The following is an 8613-nucleotide window of genomic DNA, read 5'->3' as shown; positions in this document are numbered from 1 at the left end:
CCACACCAGAAAATATGACGCCAGAAAACTCACCGGAAATCGAAGCGAGAGGAGGCGTTCTCCTTTTTTAAAAACCCATCATAATGCATTAGATAAATCACTTGTTAAAAGAGCTTAATGCTTGCGTTATGTCAAATAAGTTATTCAATAAGTCAATAAGAATTTTTTATTAAAGGGGTCATATAATGCCATTTTTGTACAAGCTAATATGATTCTTTAGGGTCTAAATGAAAAGTTTGTAATATACTTTAATTAAAAATTCTCATTAGTATTGTAAGAAAACACTAATTTTACCTGGTCAAAAACAGCTCTGTTTTCAGCACGCCGTTTCAGTGCATGTGTCTTTAAATGATAATGAGCTTTGCTCACCCCGCCCCTCTGTTCTGTGGGTACACCGTATTAGACATTCTCTGACCGTATCTAACACAATAACCACGTGTTATTCGTTATAAACGTGGGATTATGAATTATATTGAGAACGTCGTACATAGAAAACATGCCGTAATGTACCCCGAGTGTAAACCTTAGACGCATTCATCGTGAAGCCTGCAGCAAGGTTAGCAAATTTCGCAAAGATTAATATAAATACTAATATAAAGGTTAATAAAACATTACACTCACATCTTCTGGAGGTTCAGCAGAAACACGTTGGTACCGATCCGTTTTTTCTCGTTTGTAAAGCTGTCTGGTGTGAAATGATTCACGCAAACATGAAAGCACAGACGATCGTGGGGAATCCCCATGAGGGAATCCCCGCGTCAATGCTTCAAAAACAAAACTCAGCCACTGCTTCTTCAACGGCTCGGATTTAGGAACATCCAAATGACTGCTGTGTTCCTTATTACATCTAAGAACAGAACACCACAATCGCTTAGACGCCATTCTACTCCAGCATATCAACAATGGCGGACTACTATGACGACGGCTGTCACAGCTTGCTCAGGGCGGGTCTTGTGTTGAAACACGGCTGTCAATCACAATAGCGGGAGGGGCGTACGATCTTATGACGTCACAATATCGAACGGCTTGATTTCAGAGATGGTCAAACATATAAGGAGATTAAAACAAAACCACTGGATGGATTTTTATCATGATAGGATGGTTGTGTACAGGCACTGCCAACAGACATTTCAGTACAATCAACTTGTAAAAGTGCATGTACCATTATATGACCCCTTTAAGAAATTGATACTTTATTCAACAAGGACACATACAATTTATCAAAAGAGAGAGTAAAGACATTTATAATGATAAGGTTTCTAAATAAATTGTGTCCTTTTTAACTTTCTGTCTTTCACAGGATCCTGAAAAATATATCTGTTTCCAGAAGAAGAAAAAGAAAATATAATAATATGATGATAATAATAAGAAATGTTTCTTGAGCATCAAATCAGCAGATTAGAATGATTTCTGAAGGATCATGTGACACTGAACACTCACACTGAAGAAAATTCAGCTTTGTCATCACAGGAATTAATAACATTTTAAAATACATTAAATTGGTAATATTTCACGATACTGTATTTTGATTATTTTCATGATTTAGTATTTTTGTATTTTCTTCCAAAGATATTACAAAAGGTTACTGACACCATACCTTTTGGGCAGCTGAGTATGTGAAATATAAAACTTAATTTCATATAGTAGCCCGCAGGATTTTGAATAATTATGATTTACAAGATACATTAGTTTAATAAGTATAGTGCAAATTAAAACGAATTTAATATTAGGGCTGTCAATTGATTAAAATCAAATGAATTATGCAAAGTAATCAGAATTAATCGCAAATATCAATATTTCCTGAGAAAAGTCACAAAATATACAATAATTCAACAACATGTATGTGACAGAAGAAAGCACAAATACACATTACAAAATGTCACTGGCTGTCTGTCCATTCTGCACAGCATGAGTTTTTATATATTTCATATTTTCTTTTTTCTTTGGTGGTTTACATATGCAGATGGACGTTTTGGGCTGTCGAGTCACATCTTATATCATGACATTTCCACGTTATTACATAGGTGTCAAGAGGCACCATTAATTGTAATATATATATATACTGTATATAATTTAATTGGAAATCATTTTATTTAGTTTTATCTATTATTTTAATTTTACAGTTGAATCCAATTGAAATATTTTATTTGTTTATTAAAGCTGCAGTCCGTAGTTTTTCCTCTTTGTCGCCATCTCTGTTCGAAATCTGCAATTGCAGTTATTCGCGGAATTATTTATGTGCGTTTTGCCTCGGCGCGGCACAGCGCGGATGAATCCAATGTGTTGAGGAGAATGTGCGGCTGTCAGTCACCGCGCCGGTGTGGATACTGTCATTCGCAATCACAGATTCTACTTTTTGGAAGTATGACCAACCTAAGAATTTTCACCGGTTAATGTCATCTGAACAATTAAGTAACATCCACTTTTGTTCTGACCAACTAGGGAAATTTAAGGCTGCATTAAATCTAACGATCGCTTATCATATCATGTCAAACCGTGCAAATTATACTTTGTTCTCAAATTGTTAATGTTAACAACATCAGCATTGCGTGACTACATTTAACGCCTTTCCGATATTATCCTTGTTTTCGCATGAGCCCGGTTGCAGTCTGTTTTTTTCTGTGGCCACTCCGATGTCTTTTGCATTCTACAATGGGTGAATCTTCAATTGTCACTGGTGATTGTCTTTTGAACCTTTCTGGATCCGCCATCAAGTTGATAAGTTTAATTATATCAAGTGCTGTGAGAAAAGGCTATAAATCTCCACCTCCAACATCCTCACACGCAACATAGCCTACTAGCCGAGACGTCTTCTTTATGTGTGTACAGATGTGACGTAATGACGCAAAGACATGCTCGAATTTCCAGCGGAATTAAAAACATTATTACAAGCTTACCGTTTTGAATCTAGCTAAGGCAAGCAGAGAGTTTTGAACACTGGCTGGTTATGTACTTGCTCACATTTATTTTGGATAATTTTTAACCCAAAAAAGTTACGGACTGCAGCTTTAATAAAAAAAAATATACAGTATATATTTTTATTGCAGACTTGTATTTTGTTTACAGAAGAACAAGACGAAAACCATCTGTCACATAAAAATGAAAGAAAATAAAACAAAGAAAATAAGTCAATAAGTGATTCTAAACATGGATTACATCTTCCGGAGAAAACAGGCGACAGCTCTGTGCTGAAAAGGCAATCCTCTCAGTCTTTTGTGATGGCCTAGTTTATCTGAAAGTTGTCCCCAAGCAGCGGCTAAAGGAGTCTGTCCGAGCGATTGGAAAGCGACTAAAGGATCAGGGGCGCCTGATTATGATCCTCTGCACTATTCTACTCCAGCCTTCTGGGCCGCCCTGCTTACTTCCTTTTTTGCATTTAGGCAAGTGAACAAAGCACAGATCTGGCATTATGGATTAGCAATGTACCTTTTTTTTTACCTGACTTGGAAGCTCGTAGCGGAGAATGTTTTATCTGACAGCGCTATCCCATTAATATGGCTTCTTTTGTTTCTGTAGCCTTGTGTCCTATTTAAACCGGAAGGCCCGGACGATCTGCTTGGCCGGTCACTGCACCTCCCCACAATCCTTTGGAGGGTGCAGGAGGATCACCACAGAAATACACTGATTAGCCGATTGCTAACACCTTCAGGGGTGTCGGAGAGTCTCTCTGAGAGAGCCTGAGAGAAAATCTTCTACGTTGTCTGCTGCCGTCGTGATAACATTGTTAGCCGTTCTGAATGTGTCAATAAAAGCGTTGCTCCAAATTTGCAGATCGCTCGAATGCTCTCAGCATTGCTCCTCAAAAGCAGCTCATGATTTAGCGAAGGAGGGTGGAGGGCGGGCAAGTGAGCGGGCCATGTGTTTGCGAGAGGAGATGGCTCCCTTCGCGCCGCCACACTCACACACACAGACACACTAGCCAGCCTGCACTGGCCAGGATGAGCGGCTTTTTTGGAGCCAACGGAGAAAACATGGCACAATATGCTGCGAAGTCTGGAGGTGACGGGAGAGCGAGCTGATAAAGGATGACCCGTGAAATCCTGCATTTGCAAACAAACACACGGCTGTTTGATAAAGCTTAGTGAAACACAGCAGGCGGGGAGAGGGAAAACAGATATTACGATCAGGCCTCTTTTTCAGTATCTCTCTTGTGATGCAGAGATAAAGCTGTGCTTCTGATACCATGCCCAAACTTCCAGCCAATGAGAGCAGAGCATAGTTTTACACGCTGAAATTGAATCTTCTTCATTAATTGTGACATATCAATTGTCGTCGGTGCGTGCTTGTGTGGGTCAGGTTTGGCCTACAAGGAAAACAGCCTCATAAACATATTAAATAATGTCTTCATTTAAAATCTGAAACTCCAAAAAGAGTTAGGTTTAGGACACAGAAAATATAATTAGCTCATTACGAAAAACAATAGGATTTAATGATGTCAGCACTATGATGAAAAAATATACAGTGATGCACCAAAATTTTGACAACCAAAAATATTCGGCCAAACCGAAACAAGTTTTGGCCGAAAAATTACGTTTAATTAGCGCTTCTCCAATTATGCATTTTAGTGTGCCGCCTCTATTTTAAAACCCACCAGCCGCCACTAGTAGCAATAACTGTATATTGGCGGCTCATTGCATAAGACCTTTATCAAAAATGGTTTAATTTCTCACCTAGTACACACCACCCTGAACAGCAGTCTGAGTTTAGATTCCCAGTTACCCGAAATTCATTGCGGTTATGATTTCGGTTATCGGTTTTCACCTAAATGAAAACTTTTGGTGCATCACCAAAAATAAATGTGTTTCTGCAAATAAAATGTGACAGGAAGACCCCATTGTCTTTCATATAATGTACAGTACCCACTACTCCCAAATTGTAAATTTTGCTGAAAGGACTACATATCCATAACCCTGAAATGTAAAATCCAAGCAGTGCCAACGGTATCATTCCTCCTCATTCCTCTGGCTGCCTGGTGCCTCAGCCAAAATGGCTGCCATTCAGAACGGGCATGAAAGAGTAGCAATATTAGCATTCTATTACAGACAGACGACCATCAGATGAGTGAGTGTGTTTGTGAGTAGCATTCACAAAAAAGATCCATTGTCAATAGTGTAGTGATGAATGAAGCATAACTCACACAAACCAGGCATCTCACAGTTGGTCATCATGTTGAATCCATATGACCAATTTGAACATAAGCAAAATGTGTGGGAAATTTTTTGCCCTCGCACGAAACTCCCAATCACGCAAATTCCTATAGGAATGGCTGAATTGCGCTTTCAAAATTTCACAGAGCAACGGTAAATGTGACCAAACATTTATTGATGTGATTTTGCATTTCCGTTTTGTATATCACAACCTTATATTTATAGGGTACTTTTTTGATGCAGTATGAGGGCCAGTCTTCAAGTGAAAATATCAAACCATGGAGATTTGAATACATATTTAACATAATTATTCATTAAGTTAATGTGTTGGAATCTTTGGGGTGTAAAAAATTCACAGACAGCAGCCATTCATTCAAACAGAGTTATTTCAATTCACAAAATAATAACAAAGCTAAATGGGACATTTCTCATTTGCCAATGGGCTTCGTGATGTTTGATATATATGTGGTTGTTAAAGTCGGCATGAAACGGAAGTTGCGAAAGTCTTCCCTTATTGTGACGTGCTGAGCGAAGCAGCTTTTCGAAAAAAAATGTAGGGTGGGACTTGATTTTATCCACCAGGAATTGATTGGATGGTTGTGGTTTGTGATCTCATATGATTGACAGGTTGCCCCGCCCTCACGCTAGTCATCAGAGAAAAGATGGCGCTGCAAGAGGGAGAAGACATTTTTTGGATTAAAAATTACAAAGGCACATAAATTTTAAAATAATAATAACGATGTGCACGGATAAATAATTTAAAGTAAAAACTGCAATATTCCGTTTAAAATTTGATTTCATGGTGACTTTAAATAACTGATCATGTTCTATCATTATTAATAATGAAAGGGAATCAAAAATGTGTCATTAAACATGTATGTTTAATAGAGGTATAGGTATATGTATCACTAATGGCAATAATAAAAAGAAAAAAAAACTAGTTTAAAACCTAACAAACTTTAAAATAAATGTTAATTTCACTTGAAAAGAGTACCGTGTGATCTTTTATCTGATACAATGACAACAGTTCATTACATTTTAAAGCTGTTTATGCAAGAAGGGCACCTGTTCTCTTTCTTATAATGGCGAATTTGATGACATGTTTTTTTCTATCCTCTTTCACGCTGTTGTTTTCCAACAACATTCACATTCACACAAAACGCATGCTCCCATCCTCCACAAGGACGTCTAGAAGGCTAAAAGGCACAATCTGTTTCCCTTTGTTAAGATCGGTGTTAAAACAAAGCTGTGTCCGCCATCCACTTCGCCATGGGAAAAACAAAACGCGGATCGCCCGCATTGCAATTAAGATCTTTTAAAAGAAAAGCAGCAATCCTTCAACTGCGAGGCTTCACTGAGCACCTACGATTTGCACAAATAAGCATAAAAACAAACAAATAGTCCATTATCTCCTTTTGAAATCTATAATGTGTAATTTCTTTATCTTCCTGATTATGGTACTTTGTGATGCTTGAATGGGAAGCCTTGCAACCCTCCCCCTTACTCGCCACTACAACAAACCGCCAAAAAACAGAGTGCATTGAAATCCACGTGGGTAGAAAAATTGAAGGGGTTAGGGCGAGGAGCAGGGTGTAATGATAACCTTGTTGGGATGATCCTTTCGCTTCGGCTCCATTTTCTCCAGCTGCATCTATTCGCTCTCTCTGCATGAATGAAGGTAAATCTGCAAGAAACCTCCCACTTATTTTATTTTCAGCTCACTTTCCCATAATTCCAACCCCTAAAATTGTTTGCACAACAATGCTGCAAAACATCTGCAAAAACAGATAATTAATGTGTCAAGTCAAACTAATGCATTTTATATGAAGACTATGCTTCACTGGTTGTAATTATAACACATTTCTCTCCCTCAGTTACTCTCTTCCCACACACACCTTCCACCCCTCTGAAATGATTACTTGTTTGATAATGCCTGGCGTCACATGGAAGCACTTATTCATGGAGTGTGTGTGCGCTCAAATGTGTTAGCCACCTCCACCTTGATGGTTCGCTGAGCAGAAAATACAGTGTCCATCTCCAAACCTGTGCTCTGTGGTCAGTCTGGCCACCCATCATAGAGGACGTACTACAAAAGACAGAAGGTTTTTACAAAAGGTTTTTAACCATTTTTGTAATAAACTTTCATTTTTTTATATTAATATTCAAAAATGACTTTAATACTTTAAAAAAACATGTTTCTGGATATTTCTGAACTTAAACATTTCTATTATGTGTAACAGACTATTGTACAAGACATCTCTTATGCTCAAAAAAAAAAAGTCAGTAAAACGGTAATATTAATATTGAATATTAAATGTAATGCATTCCTGTGATGGCAAAGCTTTCAACAGCCATTACTCCATTCTTGAGCTCAGATATCATTCTAATATGCTGATTTGGTACTCAAAAAAAGAAAAGAAAAAAATTATAGCCTAATGATTATGTTGAAAACATTTCTGCTGCTTGCTATTTTTGTGGCAACCATAATAAAACAAAATCCAGGATTATAACGGAATATAAATATTGTCTTTCACTTTTTTTCAATTTAATGTGTCCTAGCTGAATCAAAGTATTAATTTCTTTAACCCTTTCACACGTAAGTTTAAAATATTCTATCTGACCCTCATGCTTAATTTTTTTTTTACGTAAAAACGTTTAACGTAACGTAACGTATCGCCTTATTATTTCCATGGCGATGCGTCATGCTTGTCACGTGACACACCACAGCCACAATATGGCTGATGTATCGCTTTTATTTCCTTTTTTATTCAAAATATTCACAAACTTTTTGGCATTGACTACCTGATATTCTGATTCTCAAAAACGTGTAGGTCAATGTGTTTATGTAACACACTAGAACGAACCTCATTGGTTCTTGCGGAAGCTCAAACGTGCTGCGTAACACGAGAACGAACCTCATTGGTTCTTGCTGAAGCTCAAACGTGCTGCGTAACACGAGAACGAACCTCATTGGTTCTTGCTGAAGCTCAGCGTGCTGCGTAACACGAGAACGAACCTCATTGGTTCTTGCTGAAGCTCAAACGTGCTGCGTAACACGAGAACGAACCTCATTGGTTCTTGCTGAAGCTCAACGTGCTGCGTAACAAGAGAACGAACCTCATTGGTTCTTGCACGTCAAGCAAGCATGCTTGAGCTTCCGTTTTTACCATGTCTGTTGAATTTTTTCTTGCGAATAAAAGCCTAAATTAAATCTGATCATCATATAAATTGATCGTGTCTCTTCAGAAAATTAGGACTAAACCGCTCAATTCATTTGAATTAGTTTTACGATCGCTTTATGAACCTTTTGAAGCGTCAAAATGGTAGTTGCGTAGCTGTCAATGGATGGACAGAAATCTCTCAGATTTCATTCAGATATCATCATTTGTGTTTCAAAGACATGAGGGTGAGTAAATGATGACAGAATTTTCATTTTAGGGTGAATTAACCCTTCAAAGCATGTATA

Source organism: Scardinius erythrophthalmus, assembly GCF_964197995.2.
Source record: "Scardinius erythrophthalmus genome assembly, chromosome: 19".
NCBI lineage: Eukaryota > Metazoa > Chordata > Actinopteri > Cypriniformes > Leuciscidae > Scardinius > Scardinius erythrophthalmus.
This window is presented reverse-complemented; position numbering follows the sequence as displayed.